General features: G+C 41.5%; 1 protein-coding gene across 4 annotated transcripts in view; it reads left to right on the top strand.

The window, feature by feature from the left end:
- Positions 1–4501: 4501 nt before the first annotated feature.
- The window catches only part of CPVL (carboxypeptidase vitellogenic like), a 129640-nt gene continuing 114220 nt past the window's right edge, over positions 4502–19921 (top strand). Inside the window, exon 1 of one of the 4 annotated variants that reach the window (XM_060632797.3) lies at positions 4502–4569. The gene's annotated coding sequence lies outside the window, so the exon portion shown is untranslated. Of the gene's footprint in view, positions 4570–17291; positions 17314–18070; positions 18249–19921 lie in introns of those variants that run through there. The other 3 variants (XM_078441078.2, XM_060632799.3, XM_060632795.3) reach the window with 3 other exon arrangements.

Raw genomic sequence — 19921 nt, 5'->3', positions numbered from 1 at the left:
ACTGGCTTCTTGGCCTGGTGGTCCCAAGGCAGCAGCCTCAGAGCAGAAGCTGCAAGGTGCTTCGATCTCTGAGAAGCAAACAGCATATGCCCACCTTCTAATGGCCAAAACTAGGCACAAAGCCAGCCCCGATTAAATGGGATGATGGAAAACAGACTCCACCTCCTGATGGGAAGAAGGGCCACATCACCTCACAAAGGAGTGTGGTGGCTTTGTTTGGTGCAAGTGAAATAAGTCAGTCAGAGAAAGATGTCATATGTTTCACTCATATGTGGAATTTGAGAAACTTAACAGAAGACCATGGGATAAGGGAAGGAAAAATAAGTTCCAGGGAGGGAGGTAAACCATGAGAGACTCTTAAATTCAGAGAACAGACTGAAGGTTGATGGCGGAGGTGTTGAGGGGGTGGGAAAAATGGGTGGTGGGCGTCGAGGAGGGCACTTGTTGGGATGAGCACTGGGTGTTGTATGGAAGTGATAAATCACGGGACTCTACTCCCAAAGCCAAGACTATACTGTATATACTGTATGTTAGGTAACTTGATAATCAATCAATCAACCAATCAATCAATGGATCAGAACTAGTAGCTAAGTAGCAGAGCCAGAATTCAAAGCCAGGTGGCCTGCTGGGGTGTTCTAAATAACCATCTCTGAACCACAGGGCATTTGGGGACACTCTGATGTGGGAACGATGACATTCCTGTATTTTGTCTTACCTTGCTCTTGTAATCTCCTTACCGATTTAGTCTCTCTCTCTCTCTCTTCCCCCAGTGTCTGGCTCAGTGCCCAGTACCTGGGGTGGCGTGGGTTAAAAATACCTACTGATGTCACTTACAGGAGATGTGACCCTGAACAGGATACCTGACTTCTCTTAAGTCTCCACTTCCTGCTTGCAAAATGGGGATAATCTTAGTACAGAACTCATCAGGTTGCCGTAAGATTCCGACCCCACACCGCAGAAAACCACCTGACTCCACGTTGGTGTTCTGAGAGCTCCTAGAATCAGTGTGACTGGAATGCGGACCACGGATGAATGCAAGTGGACTTTTTAAACAGTGGCAGTAAAACACCACTTGGTTTCCAGATGCAAGCACGAGGCTTGCAAGCACCGGGATTGCAAGCACCAGGGTGGGGAATAATTTCTAAATACAGTGTTTGAATTCTGATAGCAGCTTTAAAACAGTAGGCGGGAAAATCAAAACACACAAAGGAAGAAACACACCAGAGTTGCACCGCAGCCGACCTTTCTCTGTTACCTTTCCGGATTCCACTCTGGGGGTGCTTGCTTCTTCCAGGATGGAGAGCTCCCCCGGTGCCGCCAGGTCGCGGAGGCCGGGGGAGGTAGGAGGGGGTGGGGACCTACCTTTGGCGCCAAAGTTCTAGATCACGTGGGCCGCCGAGAGGAGAGCCCAGCAGCTGGCGTCCCCGCAAGGTAGTTGTGACTGCAGGGGCGAGGGGCGGGGTGCCTCACTTCTCGCCGCCTCCGCACCGCTGCGGGGGACCTGCTGGCTCCGGTGAGTGTGGCACGGTGCAGCGGGTCCTTGCAGTGTCCCAGGGACTCAGGGAGCGCAGGGCAGGTATCTCAGGAGCCCTGTGCTCAAGAAGGGAGGTAGCATCATCTTGGCCGGCTTGGAGTTTCCGGAGTTTCCAGGTTGGGGAACTGGAGATGCCTTGCACTTGGCTCTGGGTGCGCCCGGCCCCCAGGGAACATTCCAGAAGGCCCCTGGCACCACCGAGGCCTTTGCACGCAGGCCTCTTCCAGGCCAGGAAACCTCCCAGTTGAGGAGCCTCCCAGGGACGCGCGAAGGTGTGGGACACTCTTGGCGCAAAGTGGGGGAACATCCTTGCCTCCCTCAAGACGTCTCTTTGGGATGTTTTGATTTCGTGGGTGCTTTGGAAGAGGGAAATGCCTTTGATCTGAGCATCCCACAAAAGGAGGTTTAGCCTGATAGAGGGAAGGAAAGCAGGGGAAAGACATGGACTATAGGATTAGGAGAAACCAGGGGCATAGGACAGCTGGACGAGCTCCTGGCCAAGTGCATTCAGTACTTGCAGGGAAGTTCCTAGAAGCCAGTGGGAAGCATCCAGTACATTTGAGGACAGCTTCGCTTCATGGGAAAAAATAGGCTTTGGTAAATTTTGGATTTAATCCCACCGATGCGTTTTGTTAGTTGGTGACCTTGAGCAAAGGTTTTAAGTTTATTAAGCCTCAGTCTCCCCATTTTAAAGACACTTATTTTTTTCTCCTCCACTTAAATGTACAACTAACTTTTTACTATTTTGGGTGTGAGATGAGTGAAAAGAGATGTAAAGAAGAAAAAAAAAAAACCCCATCTAACTAGAATGTATTTTGCTAACTTGAAAAATAACTTTTAAGAAAGAAAGTTGTTCCAAATAGGAACTTTTGCACTTTTGGTAAAGTGGATCACGCTGGCTTTGTTGGCATGTGAAAGTCTGTACAGTTGTCAAGACCCTTTGGCTGATGGGGCTTTCTAGATTTGTACCCCAGGTTAATCTAAGTCCAGTGGAAACCCTTTGTATTGTAATGAAAGTGTTCTTAGCAAGAAGCTGTTCTTTTTTTTTTTTTTTTTTGGAGGGGCAAAATTGGTCTCACAATATATATGAGTCCATCTTATAAACCAGTTTATAGTGGGGGGTTCTCCTGAGCTGACTTTTATAGTCCGAGAAATAAGTGGGTTTTGACTGACAGGTACTTCAAATGACTTAGAAGAGTTATCTGGAAAGTCCGCAGGGCTTACCAGTTCACTCCCCTTGAGAAAAGAAAAACAAGAAGCAAACAGCATGACAGAATTTGCTAATGACTTTGTTTTTGTTTCAGAGGGCATATGATTTGTCAGAGGGAAGACTGAGTGTTGAATACCACCCTGGTATGCACCGAATCAAGATAGTAAGAGGAGAGCTTAGGTACTGTCTCAGATAACATCGGATACTCCTTTATTAGCACCGAAATTCCCAAGGTAATGGCCCATTCTTAATAAGTATAGTTCATTTTTTAAAAGTTTAATGATTTATTTTGAGAGTGTGTGTGTGTGTGCACAAGCAAGGGAAGGACAGAGAGAGAGAGAGAGGGAGAGAGAGAATCCCAGACAGGCTTCACTCTGTCAGCGTAGAGCCCAACACAGTGCTCACACCCACCAACCGTGAGATCAGGACCTGAGCTGAAAACAAGAGTCAGACGCTTACCTGACTGAGCCGCCTAGGTGCCTCAAATGTAAGTTCATTTTAAAGAGCAAACGTGATTATTTCAGTTTAGCATTCCCAGGGGTTTAATAATGTGGGGTTTTCATGGACAGAACTAAGAACATTTAAAAGAACTGATGTAGGGAGGTTTCTCATAATTAGGAAGGTACTTTTGGAAAAATGACTCATTAATATCTATATAGACTTGGGAGAGGGTAAGCTGGACAGAATGCTGAAAACTGTACCTTCTTGGCCAGAACCAGGAATGGAGTTTAAACTTTTATGCTATATATTTGCAAGTTCAGAGATTTAAGCCATAATGGATTGAATTCATCAGGACAGTGATCAAGTGCTTTGTCATAAGGCCCAAATGCTAAGCATAACTGAACTGAACCCAGATTACTGAGATTCCTCTCCCTTGGAGATACTGCAGGTATAGCATTGTATGTGAAACCACATGCTTTTCTTTCATTGCTTTAAACCAGAACCTGGGGAGTAAGATAAGGAGGGGAGGGGATAACTTTTTAGGTCCTTAGATCTATTGGCCTGAAAAAGCAAATTCTTAGCATATTTCCAATATCCTTGGGTCTTATCTCTTAACCTTTTCTCCATAGTCGGATTCTAATCAGTGGCTGCTTTCAAATTATTGGGGTTATTTCCAGGCCAAAAGATGTATGTAGGTATCCTGGACCTTTCCCTTTGGGGATTCAATATCCTATTACTTATCTTTCAAAAAGATGCCTAGACGTATCTTTGTGTAATTATATGGTTTGATTCTCCTTTTTCTCTCTCCGCAATCCATTCTGTTCACAGTTTAACGACTTTACTTGTCCCAGGACATGTGTGAAGACCTTTAACTTAGCTCTCAGACTTTAGGTCCTCTCCACTCCAGCCTAACACTGATGCTAGAATGAGCTTTTTTTTTTTTTTTTTTAAAGTAGACTCCGCACCCAGTGCGGAGCTCAATGTGGGGCTCAACTCGGAACTCAAACTCACAACTCTGAGGTCAAGACCTGCCTGAGCGTAGATCTAGAATTGGATGCTCAACCAACTGAGCCACCCAGGTGCCCCTAGAATGAGCTTTCTAAGGCACAAGACACTCCCCTCCTTAAATGCCTTCAATGGCTCCTGACTGCAGCCAGGATGAAGTATAAACTTCCTGCCATGAAATTCAGTGTCCTCCATGTGACTCCCAACGTAACCGCGCAGACCAAAGTCACCTGACCCCTTCACAAACTCTGCTCCGGTCAAATCAAACCCTTCCTTGTTCCCTAACGTTACTCTGGCTTTTATGTCTTTACAGGTAAGCATAGCTCCAGGCAAATAGAAGGCACTAAATCAATACCAGTTGAATGACAACAGAATTTAGGTAAGGTACACCTACCTAAAGTTGTAAAATTGTTTCAGCTTTTCTGAAAAATTTCATAATCAAACATTGTATATTCAGGAATTGTGGCAGATGCTTGCTTTCTTGTCACAGAATAATATACAGAGCCCTCAGCTGCCCGCTTAGGTTCTACCTTTATGGTCTCTTCCCTCTCGATTTTATGGTTTCTCTAACTTCATTTATAAGGACACAAAATTAGTTTTATTTGCTTACCTGCAGCAAAGGAGAACGTATCACGAAGAGGTTGGGATAGAGGGAGAGGCTTCTGAAAGGTTTGACCTTGGGCCAAGTGAGGCAAGGGAGGGATCAGGGAAGCGGGGGTGGGAGGCATTCAAGGCAGTTCAGCAAATGACTGTCTCAGAGGTCTTGGTTCAGGAGGTGGAGGAATAAAGCGAGGCTGGGAACACATGGCTAAGAGAGCAGTAACTACCCAGAAGAAAGGATTGACAGTCATTTTACAGCTGCAGTATGGCCTTGGGCATGTAGAAACATTGTCACTGTTGTGTTGGGAGCATCGTAATGTGATTACCAGCAGGGCTGATTTTCAATTTCTCAGGGGTCTGATTTTCCACTCATCCCTACACACACACACACACACACACACACACACACACACACGCACGCACATTAATGCACTAATGCTAGTTAAATTAATGGCAGAATCAAGTAGTGAGAGATCTTAGTTAATGACACCACCATCTGCCCAGCCATTTAAGTCAGATCTGGGAATCATCCTAGATTCTGTTCTATTTCAACATATAATATTTCATCTCTCCCAAGGTCCTGCTAATTTTACCTTCTAATTATTTTTACGTCGGCCCTGTCCACACTATTACCACTGCCCTTACCTGTTTAGGCTCCATCATCTTAACTCTGGATTACAGTAAAGTGTATTCACTTGTATCTGTGCCTTCTGTCTTTTCATTTAAATCCATCCTCTCACTGTGGCCATAATATTCTTTTCAAAATGTAGAGCCCTCCGTACCTGGTCACTAGAAGACGGAGGCTCTGAACACATCTTCAAGGCTGTCTGCAATTGCTCTCTATTGACTTCTCCTCCATCCTGCTGTTTACCCACTTCCTACTTTATGCTGAGATCTTCTTGCCTATGTGTTCATTATCTGTTGCCATGCAATATAGTTTGAAAAGGTGTAAAACCCTTGGCCCAACAAAATAAGAAAGACAAACGCAAATGAAGAGTGTGGGGAAATTCACCAGACTCGGAGTTAAGGTCAGGGTCAGGAATCAGCGTGGAGATTTACAATGGTCCAGGCAAGTCATGTTAAGGACCTAGATTAAGACATGGGAGTAGCACTGATGAGGAGAGGGCAAATTTGAAAAACAGCTAAGGGATTCAGTTGGCGATTGATTGGCTGTGAGAAGGCAGCAAGGAGACAGATAAATCCAGAAAGAAGCTGGGGTTTCTAGCTTCAGTGCTTTGAGAGTATTTTTTTCTTTTCTTTCCTTTTTTTTTTTTTTTTTTTTTTAAAGATAGAATTGGCTCTGGGGCACCTGGGTGGCTCAGTCAGTTGAGCAACCAAGTCTTGATTTTGGTTCAGGTCATGATCTCACAGTTCATGAGTTTGAGCCCCACGTTGGGCTCTGTCCTGACAGTGCAGAACCTGCTTGGGATTCTCTCTCTCCCTCTCTCTCTGCCCCTCTGCCCCCCCCCCCAAATAAATAAATAAACCTAAACAATTTTTTTTTAAAGATGTAATTGGCTTTATTAAGTAGTGAATTGGTTAGCATTCCATCTAGAAAGTGGAGGGGGTTTCTGAGAAGCTGTAAAAAGAAAGTTATTAGCAAAAGAAAAGGATCTTTCACCTTTCTTGTAGGGGGGGACAGCAAGGGGTCTTATCATGCAGATGACCTCATCTTCCCAAGGGGGACAGAGAGGGCCCCTCCCATGTGGCAGACTCACAGGTACTCATCAGAAAATACCTGACTGACTGGTTAAGACTGCGTTTCTGGGGGAGATTGGAACTGAAGTGAGACTATGTGTTAAGCCTTGGTTTGGGGACTTGGCCTAAGTGAAGCCCTTGTGGGCCTGTAGTTTTCTTTTTAACAATCCCCCCCTTTTGATCAGACTTTCAGCTTAACTGATGTATATGGTTAAAGTGTAAGACATTAGCACTTTGAAAGTACTTCTAACCAAGACAGAAAAATAGGGAAGTAGGGACATGTTTAGAGAAGATACTAAGTGTAGTTTTTGAGTTCTTAATGATTTCTGTCCACATAGTTCATGTATGTAGGTGAAAAAAACAACCAAAACACTGGTCTTACTGTTCCAAACTGCACTGGTGGACTGGTGGCTCTTCAGGCATAGCTGTCCTCCTGGATTTTCTCTTCTGCATTAGCTCCCCTACGAGTGAGACCTTACATCTTTCTCTTTCTTGGTTTTCTTCCTTCTTTCGGTGGAACCCATCTACCAGTAGCTTCCTGAGTAGTGGTATGTTAAGAATCAATTTTTGGAAACCTTATATCCACCTGAAGATTTTCTTAATTTATCCTTATGTTTGTATGATAGTTTGGCTGAGTGTGCAGTCTTAATGTGAAGATCATTTTCCTCTTCGTATTTTGGAGGCACGTTTCCCCAGCATCTTTTAGCTGCCATTGAAAAGCTCAGTGCCATCTTGGTTCCTGGTTCTCTGTTGTGATATCTCTTTCTCTCTCTCTGGAAGCTTAATGACAGCCTCTTTATTTCTGGAGTGTGTTCTGTGTCTTCTCATTCTTTGATCCAGGAACTTGGTGGGTCCCTTTATATCTGGGAGGCATGTCTATATCTCTGCTAAATATTTTTGTGTTATCTCTTCCATAATTTCCTCCCCTGTATTGTGTCTTACTTCTTTTTCTGGAACTCCCATTAGTCGGCTTTTGGTCTTCCAGAACCAATCTCTTAATTATCTTTTTTTTCCTCCTATTTTTAACCCCCTTTTCTCTTTTAGTGGTATTTTCTAGGAGACTTATGTGTCTTTATTGTCCCACTCTTTCATCAAAATCTTAAAATTGCTACCACCTTTTTGGTTTTCAGGAACATGTTCTTGTCCTTCATTTCTTTTTAAGGCAGTATTCTGTTATTTAATGAATGGAAGATCTTCTCTTATCTTCTTAAAGATGTATATGTGTATAGATAGATAGATGTATATATATATATACATCTATCTATCTATATATATATTGAAGCATTATTCATTCTACTCTCTGTGTTTTTGTTTCTTGTAGTTTGTTTTCCTTCAAGTAATTTCTTTTGCTTTTTCTTTCAAAGCAAAGGCTTTCTTCCTATTTCCAGTGCTTCTTTGATTCTAGTTTCATATTAAGAGGGAGAAACCAAGTTGTTGGTTGGAAGCTCTGTTGTGTTGAAGGGATTTGTCAGCCGTCCACTGGCTCCTTGGTATTGATTGATGAGGTCCAGGAGATTTTATTGGAGGACATGTTAGTATGTGTGTGTGTGTGTGTGTATATATATCTATCTTTCAGTGGATTCAGATATTCCAGAGAAGAATCCTTCAGTCTCCTAAATAGAGTGAGGGATAGAGGCATATAGTGCTGGCTGCCAGCTTTCTTAAAGATGAGTGTTTGAAGGACCAGAGGCATATCAGTGTGTAGATTTTCTCTTATTTTTCAATTGGATACCTCTTCCCCAGCTTTGACTGTATTTCATATTCTCAAATCTAGAGTTTCTATGGTTTAATCGCTCAAAGAATAAATCTCAAAGAACAAATAAATAAATTCTGCAGCATGAGTCTCTTCCTCTGCAAGGGATCTGAGGCTCTACCCACTGTGACAGATTTTCATCTATCCCTCCGTTTTCAGCGCCACACCAACCCCCCCCCCTTTGCCTTCTACAGAAGGCACCTACCCTTTGCCTTTCTGTGGTTTTGTGACATGAATTAGCTTGTTTCTCATTGATATTCTGCTTTCTCTCTCTGCAGACTATCTGTTCACTTTCCATCTAACAGCAACAACAAAATTTTGATCAGCCATATTTGCTGTTTTCTTCAGCCATGGGATGTATGCCTTTAAAAAAAATGTCTTCACTTTCACTTTAGAGTGGTTTAATGAGGGAGCAGAAATAAACACATGTGCTCAATTCACTGTGCCTTCCCAGAAGGGTTAGGTTCCATTTTGACAAGTTGAGTTTAATATGCCCATGGGGCATCGGTTGAAAATGTTCAGCAGACAGCTGGGTGGGTGAGTCTGCAGCTTTGGAGAAGAGTGGTTATTTGAGTGGGGTCAATGGAAGGTCTACTTGGAGTGATGGGCCCACCCTGGAGAGAACGTGTGGAGGAAGATAAGCCATGGACCAAGGATAAACTCCTGGGAAACCTAACGTTTAGGGGCAAGGCAGAGGAAGAAGGAAACATGAAGGAAAATATTCTAGAAGATCCCTGAAACACACATCACAAAAGGCAAGGCCATGGCAAATTTACCAAGGTGGTAATGACAAATGTGTCAGAGAAAGCAACTGAGACAAAGACCTTTGAATTGGGCATATGGACATCATTAATGCCTGGGGTCAGATGGTGTGGAAAAAAGTGAGAAAGCAGCAAGTAAGAGGGTGAAAATACGTTGTTGTTTTTTTGTCTTTGTTTTTTGGTTGTTGTGGTTTTTTTTGTTTTTCCTTCAGAAACTATAGGGGTAATTATAGAGGGTGTTTCCATGGCTCAAGGACCAGATGAACAAATCTGTGGGCTTTTTCTAGGGTGTCCACTTTGGATACTGTGCACATTTGATTTTAAAATACTTAATGAGGAGGTTTAGTTCTGTATTTATTTGTTCTTGCTATAGTCCATGACTTTGTTGCCCTTTGGTTACCTGTATGAAGGTATTTGGGCTGGTTTGAGTTTTAAAAATCATTTCAGTTGATCAATTCCCATACCTTTCCAGGGCTGGTGTGGGCAAGCCAGAGTGTATGTGACTTCAGATTCTGAATATGTGTGTGAAGCTCATACTGTTAAGGATGCCTTGCTCCAATTATATATATGATGGAAAGTTCGCAGTGGGGTGTAGTGGGAAAAAAATTCCAGCCTGTTACACTTAGAAGAAAGTCCAACTTCCATTCTCCTGGGGTCTCTGAGGGAGCGCTCAGAATGGCAAACTCCTTTCCCTCACCTGAGTTCTGGAGAAATGGAGAAGACAAAAGGGCAAGGCAGGTGGAGAGTGAAATAACATTTTTATTACCAAAACTGGGTTGGGTTGGAACTCTTAGTTCTGGGCAAATAAACCTCCTACTGCTGAAGCCCAGGGTTGAGCAGATTTGCCCAACAATTTACAAGTCCAGACCGGGTGCAGAGAGAAGAACACAGTTCCCTGTGAGGACATCGGGAGTTGAGCCCAGCATGCCCAGTTTACTACCCATATTTATCCATCAGATAAACCTTTCCACCTCTCGCCCCGCCGTCCTGGGAATGAACAAGAGGCGGGCATGAGGCCGGCCTCACCACTGTTGGAAGCCTCAGGGCTGGGGAGAACTGAGCCTCTGAAACACATATTGGCTTCAGCACCCCGAATGATCGGATACCTGGCCCCACTTTGTCCTTTCCCCTTCACTCGCCAGATTCCAGCCATACTAGTTTCTGGCCTCCTGGCCTCCTGTTATAGGGCCCTTGTAATCACTGATCTCCAGCCAGGAACTCTCTTCTCCCCGGATCTTCACCCAGAAGTCACTCATGTCCTTCAGATCTGCTCACAGGTCACCTCCTCACAGGGGCCCTCCCTGACCATCCGATATAAAATAATACCACTCCTCCACCCATCACTCCTGAACCTTTTACCCTGCTTTCATTTTCTTTTCTTTTTTTTAAAATATTTATTTAAATTCAACTTAGTTAACATACAGCGTGGTATTGGTTACCGAAGCAGAACCCAGTGATTCATCACTTACGTAGAATACCCAGTGCTCGTCCCGACAAGTGCCCTCCTGAATGCCCATCGCCCATTTGCCCATCCCCTCCCACCTCCCCTCCAGCAACCCTCAGTTCGTTCTCTGTATTTAAGAGTCTCTTATGGTTTGTCTCCCTCCCTGCTTTTATCTTATTTTTCCTTCCCTTCCCCTACGTTCATCTGTTGTGCTTCTCAAATTGCGCATATGAGTGAAATCATATGTTTGTCTTTCTATGACTGACTTATTTTGCTCAGCCTAACACATTCTAGTTCCATCTGCGATGCTGCAAATGGCAAGATTTCATTCTTTTTGATCGCCGAGTAGTATTCCGTTGTATAGGTATATACCACATCTTCTTTATCCATTCATCAGTTGATGGACTTAATAGGTCCCTTTGTGCTCTTTCTCACCGTAAAGTAAGCTTTGTGAAGGCAGATGCTTTGTCCCTGGTTCTCTGTGCCTCCATTAGAGTCTAACACACAGTAGGAGCTAAAGATATGCAGTTTGAGCTGCACTGGTCCACTTGGATGCAGATTTTTTTTGATAAGTAAAGTAACATAAATGCGTTTTCTCTTCCTTATGCTTTCCTTCGTATTTTCTTCTCTCTAGCTTTCCTTATTATAATAACACAATTTACAATACATACAACATGCAAAATATGTGTCACTTGACTGTTGGTGTTATTAGTGAGGCTTCCAGTCGACAGTAGGCTATCAGTCATTAGAGTATGGAGGGAGTCAATATTATGCGCGGGTTTTAAGCTGTGCAAGGGTCACACTCATGGCCTTCATGGTGTTCAAGGGTCAACTGTATGTCTTTGTTGAATGAGTGGATGGCCCCGTGAACTTGGGAGTCTGCCTCAGCTCTGCTACTGACTGATGGCTTTATCAACGTGGGTCTCTGTTGAAGAGCCACTGACTCCTTTGAAGACCGAATGAAACGACGTGTGGAAAAGAGATGAGAAAAATACTAGACTCAACTAAGGGAGTATTACATGGCGGTTATTCTCTATAATAATCGTCTCTCTTTTGGAATCAGGGAGGAGTTTCTTGCCACCTCAGGGAGTGCTGGTGAAGGTGACGACATTGCAGAATGTCCCAGGACCATCGTCACATAAAATATTCTCATCCAACGTGTCTTACCTTGTATTTGCCACGCTGTGTATCTTAAGTTTTTAGTTGAGAAATTTAGTCACAGTAGGTAGCAAAAAGGAGACTGATTCTAAGAGGAATAGGTCTAATTTACATCAGAAAAATAAAGAATTTATCATTGGAAGACAGTGCTTTAGCCATGAGTCCTAAAGGACTGAGGGCTTCAGCCACCACTACAAAATTACTTTCAAAACTGAGGGAAGCATTTCTTCTTCCATTTTTTCTTCGCAGATAAACATGCCCTTAAATCACTTGCAATTTTAACACCTATAAGTTTTATAAATGCCGAGATAATCCAGTTTACCCAGAATTCTGCTTTCGTCAAAAGCTACACTGAAGCAGGTTTTCTTATATTGTGTGGTTTACACAGTGACATATGGAAAATACATGGACTTTGAGATCACTTAGATCTGGCTTCAAATTCCAGCTTTCCTGTTTGATAATAGCTAAGTGGGGGCTTGAAAAATTATTCAACCTAGTACTTAGTGTCCCATCTGGGTATGTCTTATGTAAACCTCTGGATTCAGGGCCTTTCTAAGAATAGTGTCACAGTCAAACACATGCTGCCCATTAATAAGTGAAAGGCTCTGAGATGTTCTGGAACCAGGAAGCCTATTTAAGTTTGTTTAACCCAAACCTTCCCAAACTTTTTGTCCTTTTAAAATCTATTGATATTTTACTGAACTAGGATCCTATGGGAAACCCTGGCTTATAATAATGTCACACATATCTTAATAAGAAATCAATGTAGCTTCTCTTTCCCATTTTATTGTTGATGACTCACATTTTACTCCTCTCCATCACGACTCCTTCCACAGTGTTCCCAGCCTCCAGTGGGATATTGGTCTCACTATCCACGTACTAGTTTCTTAGGGCTTCTATAAAAAAAATACCACAAATTGTGGGGCTTACACCATCAGAATTTATTGTTTCATACAGACGTCCAAAATCAGTCTGGGGCCATGTTCTCTCTGAAACTTGTAGAAGGGGAGGGGAAGGGGTGACCCTTCCCTGACTCTTGCTTTTGGTGTTTGCCGGCAAAAGCCTTGGTGATTCTTGGCTTGTGGATGCATCACTCCAGTCTCTGCCCCCACCCCACTGTCACATAGCTGTCTTCTCTGGCTTATTTATTTATTTATTTATTTATTTATTTGCATGGCACTCTCCTCTCTGGGTTTCTCTGCTAAACATCAGTTACATTGCATTAAAATCTACCCCTAATCCGGTATGACCTCATTCTAATTTAACTGATTACATCTGCAAAGACGCTTTTTTCTTTTTTTTTTTTTTTTAACGTTTATTTTTGAGACAGAGAGAGACAGAGCATGAACAGGGGAGGGGCAGAGAGAGAGGGAGACACAGAATCTGAAGCAGGCTCCAGGCTCTGAGCCGTCAGCACAGAGCCCGACGCGGGGCTCGAACTCACGGACCGCGAGATCGTGACCTGAGCCAAAGTCGGCCGCCCAACCGACTGAGCCACCCAGGTGCCCCAAAGACGCTTTTTTCAAAGAAGGTCACATTCTGAGGTGCTGGGGGTTAGCACTTCAACATATCTTTTGGGGGAACAAAATTCAACCTGTAACAATCCATGAAATTGCTCTGGGCAGAAGAGCTTAGGAGTCATCCTTGCTTCTTTTCTTTCCCTCGGCCACTTTATCTAGTCTATTCATAAATGGCGGTGGATTTCCTTACAAAATGCAGCTCACATTTTTCACCACCGCCACCGCTACTCTCTGGCCCCAGCCTCTCCCATCTCTCCTGGGGTATTACATGAGCCTCCTAATTGGTATCCTGGTTCCATCCTTTTTCTCCTATCGTCCACTTGCTAGGTGGCAGCCAGAGTGATCATTTCACATTTCGCAATTCTGATTAGACCATATTACTCCCTAATGTTAATGAATATGAATACGGCTAAAACTCTACATATTTTGGCCCTGACCGCCCTCTGAACTCATCACGTGCTTGCCACTTTCTCCTTCATTCACTGTACTCCCATCAACAAACAACAGACAGACTTATTTGCACCTCAGGGCCTTTGCACTGTTTCCTCAAGGCTGGTTCCACCCAGAGATGTTTCCTAACCATAACTGAAGTGTTAGCCCAAACACTTTTCTGAGGTCATTTGGAGCAGGAAGGGCCTAAGATATAGATGTTCCTCTATCATGTTTTGTTGAATAAAGACCACAGAGTGTGTTACATAATTTTTTTAAGATATTGCCCCCAAATAAAAAGGATTTCCTGATCAAAAATTGGTTGGTTTGGGAAATACTGGGCTAAGATTTAACAGATTTATTTACACCAGAAATTCTTAGCAACATAATAATTTTATTCTGCAGGGATATAATATGTCACATTTCCAAATTTACCTGAAAAGAGAGGAGGGACTCTGGCCCACATAGCACATCTTACGAGATGCTGGTGTTGTGACTGTAGAATAGTCTTTACCAACTAATTGGGATTGGCCTTAACTCCTTGATTTACCACTTAGTGGTGTGAACTTGGGCCAATAACTTAAATTCTCTAAGGATCAGTTTCTCATCTCTAAAATGGGATGATAATAGAACCTGGCCCCCAAAGGTGAGAAATAAAAATATAAAGCAATTAGCACATCTGCTTGTACATAGAGAATGTCCAACAATTGGTAACTATGATTGGTATTGTTATGATGAGGCCTTTGGTCATGAGGATGTCTTTCTATTTCAAAACTGTTATTAACATTTTGGGACATGTCTGCTTTCTTACTTGCCACTCCCACTCAAATTTTCCTTCTGGCTGGAGTGAGACTTCACCGTAAAGCTCCTTTCTATTGTGTCAGATATGATTTTCTCCTCTTCCTGGTTCTTTTCATCCTCCACCTGCCACATAACTCAAATTTATCTTCCTTTCTTGTGAGTCCAAATGTATGATGGCAGAGATGGGAATGACTAAGTCATTAGCAAGAGGAGACACTCCTGTCTGATGCCCTGGGGGTGGGGGTGGGGGTGGGGGTGGGGTGCTGTGAAAAGAAGATAGGCATGTTCTCAGTGCCCCCTCAACAGAAAGTTGCCTATCACCTCTCACCTTGCGTGTCGTGTGCTATGTCTTTTCTGGGAAAAGAGAGCTTCAAATATCAATTTTAGAAATTAAAATGATGTCTTGGGGCGCCTGGGTGGCGCAGTCGGTTAAGCGTCCGACTTCAGCCAGGTCACGATCTCGCGGTCCGTGAGTTCGAGCCCCGCGTCAGGCTCTGGGCTGATGGCTCGGAGCCTGGAGCCTGTTTCCGATTCTGTGTCTCCCTCTCTCTCTGCCCCTCCCCCGTTCATGCTCTGTCTCTCTCTGTCCCAAAAATAAATAAAAAACGTTGAAAAAAAAATTTAAAAAAAAAAAAGAAATTAAAATGATGTCTTGAGGAAAGTGAGGAGTGGATTGCTAAAAATAAAGGTTTATTTATAAAAAGGTTTGTTTATTTAGATAAAGGTTTGTTTGTTTATACACATAAACCATTTGTTTGCATGGAAATCCTTTAGCAAAAGAGCTAGATTTGGGATTTGGTTTGATATTTAAGTTGAGGGTTGCACAATAACTCTTTGTTACAGGATTCAGGTGCTTTGGATATGCTTGAATAATCTTGAGATGTGCTTAAATCTTTTTAAAGTAGAGGGGCGTCTGAGTGGCTCAGTTGGTTAAGTCTCCAACTTTGGCTCAGGTCATGATCTCACTCGCGGTTTGTGAGTCTGAGCCCCCGTGTCGGGCTCCATGCTGATAGCTCAGAACCTGGAGCCTGCTCTCTCTCTGCCCCTGCCCAGCTCATGCTCTGTCTCTCTCTCTCTCTCTCCCACACATATAATAAACATTAAAAAAAATCTTTTTAAAGTAGAGGAACCACTTTCTTGTATACCCTTTTTTTTACTACAGATTTCATGGAAATGTCTGTCACTAGGTGGCCTGTTTTATTAGTTTGTTTTAGGGAATGTTTTTATTATGTTGGGAGCCAGTTAAATAGGTAAGGGGAATCTAAACAGCTGGTCTATTGGAGCTATACTATTTATTTCCATCCTTTGATTAGAATAATCTACATATCAAAAGAGGGACGTGGGAAGGAGAGAAGAGAGTAGAGGGCTGCCTGACACATTTGCTTTCTTTGTCCTCATTCTGGAGTTTTTGTTTTTGACTCTTTTTCCATTGGTAGAACACACAGTTTCCAATGTTTTTTTTCAGATTTCTTTTCTAGAAGCCTTGCATATCTGACCGTGTTAGTGGTTGCTTCCAAACACAGAGGAAAACTTGGCAGGATTTTTCCCTTTTGTCTCTTCTGCTGATCATTTTTTTTTTCGTTTATTTATTTTTGGGTGAACATAAGCAGGGGAGGGGCAGAGAGAGGGGGACAGAGGATTCAAAGCAGGCTCTGCGCTGACAGGCTGACCACAGCAAGCCCAATGTGGGGCTTGAACTCATCAACCTCGAGATTACCACCTGAGCCAAAGTCATATGCTCACCTGACTGAACCACCCAGGCGCCCCTTCTGCCAATCACTTCGATTGGAATTGGAGCGTGAGTTGATGGAAAGTAGTTTCCAGCTCATTTTTCAAATTAGGAACATGAGACCAACACGTGTGGGTAAATGCTTAACGACTGGATTTCTGGGGGAGTGGGGGTAAAGCCCTGATTTGTGCTGTTTGCTGATTTCTGTGGTGTAAATACTCCCACTATGGCTGATTTCACGATACCAACAAGATGTTCCTGAACACAGAGCTGGAAAGAAATGCACTGTAACCAACCGTTATGTAATCCATCCACCAAATACAGAAACCATAACCCCGAGTCATGGTGAAATGTAGTCAATAGTTATGCAGTGATGAGTTTTGAGTATTTATTATATCTTTCAATAAAACCTATTTAATGGTAAGTTTTCATAGTTTAATCTTTAACAATGCCTTTGTTGAACAACTAGCTCTCAAAGTTCCTAGAAAGGTAACCATTGGTTTTAACATAGCAACTGGGGCCCAGAGAAGTCACTGTCTTGCCAAATGGTCAGTGAATGAGTTGGCAGAAGCTGGATTAGTGTCAGTTTTTCTAAAAATCAAATTTCTCTAGGAAGATTCACTTATTTATGTTTCTGTTTGTTCGTTTGTTATTTTTTTTACGACTGTTACAGGCTATGAATTGTCTATTGAGACAAGAACAGAATATCTGAATATAATTGTAACCAAATTTGGAAGTGTGGAAAACAGGTTGGATGTAGAGCCACAAATAAATCCTAGCTTTAAGTCTTGGCCCTACTACTCACCAGTGGTGTAATCTTAAGGAGGTCACTTATGTACTTCTCTGGCTCCAGTTTTCTAGTCTCCAAGATGAAAGAATTGGTCCACATGAATATCTAATATCTCACATCTGTCTAAAATACCATGACTCATTATTTAGACACATCACTTCAACAAATATTTGCTGATACCAATCGCATGCACATTTGTTATGGATTCTATCCCGGGGGGCATTAAATACTATATAATAATTGTAATTATTATTATAACAGCCCCTCACATTTATGCAGAGTCTTCTAATTTACCAAAGAGAAAGTTTACTTTGAGTCTTGAGGTTCTGTGGTTCTAGGAGATCAAGACATACCTCCATAGAATGTTAGAGAAAGAAGAGTACATTCCAGAAGAGCAAACAGAACACTTATTCCTAGGAAACGCAAGAGGTCATAACCAGGTAGTACCAAGGAATGAGGAACAAGCATTTTGTTTTTTGCCACATCTATCAGCTGTTTCACTTTTTCTTAACAAAAAAGCGAAGCCGAAAACTATTTTTTTCTGATGATAAGATTAATTATTGTAGAAAATTTAGAAGTTTTAAAGAAGTATTAATTAAGGAGAAACTACCCTATATCCAATATAATAGCCTGCTTTTCCTTACCTGATATTTTAGTACATTTTCCCATTCTTGTCATTTTAATTGCTGTGTATAATTCCATCTTTTTGTTGTATAATAACTGACTTATTGTAAATTATATTGTAAATTATTTAATTAATTAATTATTAATTATTTATTACAAATTATTGTAAACAATATAAATTGTTGATAGTTTTTATTATTCTAAGGAACACAGTGATAAATATCTGTGTTTATATTTAAAAAATTGTATGCTGAACATATGGCTTCCAGCTGTAATATTTAAGGATTAGTGAGACAATTTTAGCAAATCATATACCTTTGACCTTTAGCTTACTTGATTCTGCCAATATTGCTTTGTATTTACTTAGATTTTATGTTTCCAAACATTAAGAGGAACAGTTTGTCTGAATCCTTCAATATGATATATTTGAACTGGAAATAGCACCAATGTTTTCATATTATTCCAAATAGATATGATAAATTGTATGGTGAATACTCCCTCCCCCCCCCCCCCCCCCAGTTCTTTAGGCAATTGCTTCTAGTAGAGGATGTTTTGTTTAGAAAGTACTCAGTAAATATTCAATACATTAAAAGATTCAGGCTAATTTAGTATAAACAAAAACATTTGAGAAGGATTTAAGAAGAAAACAACACTTCCTTATTCGTGATAATAGCCTTCATTTTCATTAGGAGACATGACAGCCAAGCAGAGTTCAGGAATTCTGGCAGTTAAATGAGAATTATGCAATGAAGTATGTTGTTGCTTTAATTCACCTCCATGAGAAACCATGACTCTAATAGTTATTTGATTAAATGTTAATGAGATCTGCTAAATTGACCGAACTCTTACTTTTATGTATTAGATTTATGTCAATTAAAACAAGACGAGTTTTACCTCTTTCCTTTTTTAACATCTCTGAGTCAACATCTGCTTTCAAGGGAGGTGTTGTAACTACCCTGGTTATTTAAATATTAATGACTTCCATTAAAGGGAGCTGGAAGTTTGCAGCAGGAAGATTGAGAAATTAGATGGTGTGATTAGTTCCTTATTTCTGCCGCCAGGAAAAAAACCTCTTACTGGAAGAGCTTTTTCCAGTATTTTTTTAATTCCACAGATCTTCTTTTTTTTTTCCCCCGAACCAGTTGGAGAGTAAGATTGTTGATTTCAAGTATTCCTTGAAAGTAGCTACAGTATTAAAACAAGTTCACATAATTAATTTAGTGCCATAGTGGTCAGTACCTTGGGCTTCTTGGGACTAACTTCAGTTTTTAAATTCATTTTGTTCCTTATGATAGTCCATAATAGGCAAGGCCAGTTTTTAGCTGCATATTGTATTTGGTTGGGCTTGTTTACATGAAGCATGGGGAATTCTATTAAGTTAACCATGAAAGACTTGACTAGAATTATATATTTGATCACATTATAATTATAAATGTTTATCTTATTGGGGAAATGTGTCTGAAAAGCTTTTAAAATTTGCCACAAACAGTATTTTCATTTTATGCTAACTTGGGTTGCGACAAGCCTGTGGTAACAGATTTTTATACATTTCATGTTTTTAAGATGTTTTAATGGCATGGTATTTTAAGGCACTGAACAGTCCGAAGCAGGCATTATATTTGCATAATTGTATATTTATTTTTACATCCAGAAACCTAAGTGAGTAAAGTATTTATTAGTTTCATGTACTTTATTTAGACTTTAGAGCTAAGAATTCGGATCTTGCTTAAATGGTAGTAGGTGCCGAGTAATGTAATAGCACTGATGGAAGATCCTAATTCTTAGCGTTAAGGATTAAGGTGAAGTAAGTGAGGCACTTGACTCGGGTATAAAATGTAAGAGAGTGCCAAAAAAACCAATAATCATGATAGATAGTATTTTAATGCAACATTTGGGAAAAAATAAAAATTAATGCAAGAAAATCCACGATGAACAAAACGTCACAATTTTAGAAAAAGATGAGATCTGACCCTGCATCTGCCCCTGACTCACCTTGTGCCGGGTTTTGGCCTTGACTGGGTTTACCATGTTCTTGGCTGTGGCATTCCTTATCCAAGGAATCAACATTTCCTTATCTAACATTAGTGCCATTAATCTTTGATTTCCTGGTTGAGTTATTAGGATATTCAAATCAGCTAAAAATACATGGGGAAGCCCATTGTAAATACAAATTACATATTTATTTACAAATTTAGGGAAATCGCCAACTTTAAGTCACTACTATTATCAGTCGAGGTGAGTAGTCTAAGCAAGCATCAGATTTGAAGACCTTTGAAAAACTGTTCACAAAGGTTGAGGCATAGCTCTTGAGTTTATCAGCTAGCAATAAGGGCAGGGACCTGAAGATAGTTGTAGGACCTTCCCTTTCTTCTTTCTTTTTTGTTCTTGAATGCAAAGTTTGTGATTTGTAAGAGACAGAAGAGG

Source organism: Panthera onca, chromosome A2 (genome assembly GCF_046562875.1).
Source record: "Panthera onca isolate mPanOnc1 chromosome A2, mPanOnc1 haplotype 2, whole genome shotgun sequence".
Lineage (NCBI taxonomy): Eukaryota > Metazoa > Chordata > Mammalia > Carnivora > Felidae > Panthera > Panthera onca.
The sequence above is the reverse complement of the archived record's forward strand: the minus strand, read 5'-3'. Positions and strand labels throughout refer to the sequence as shown.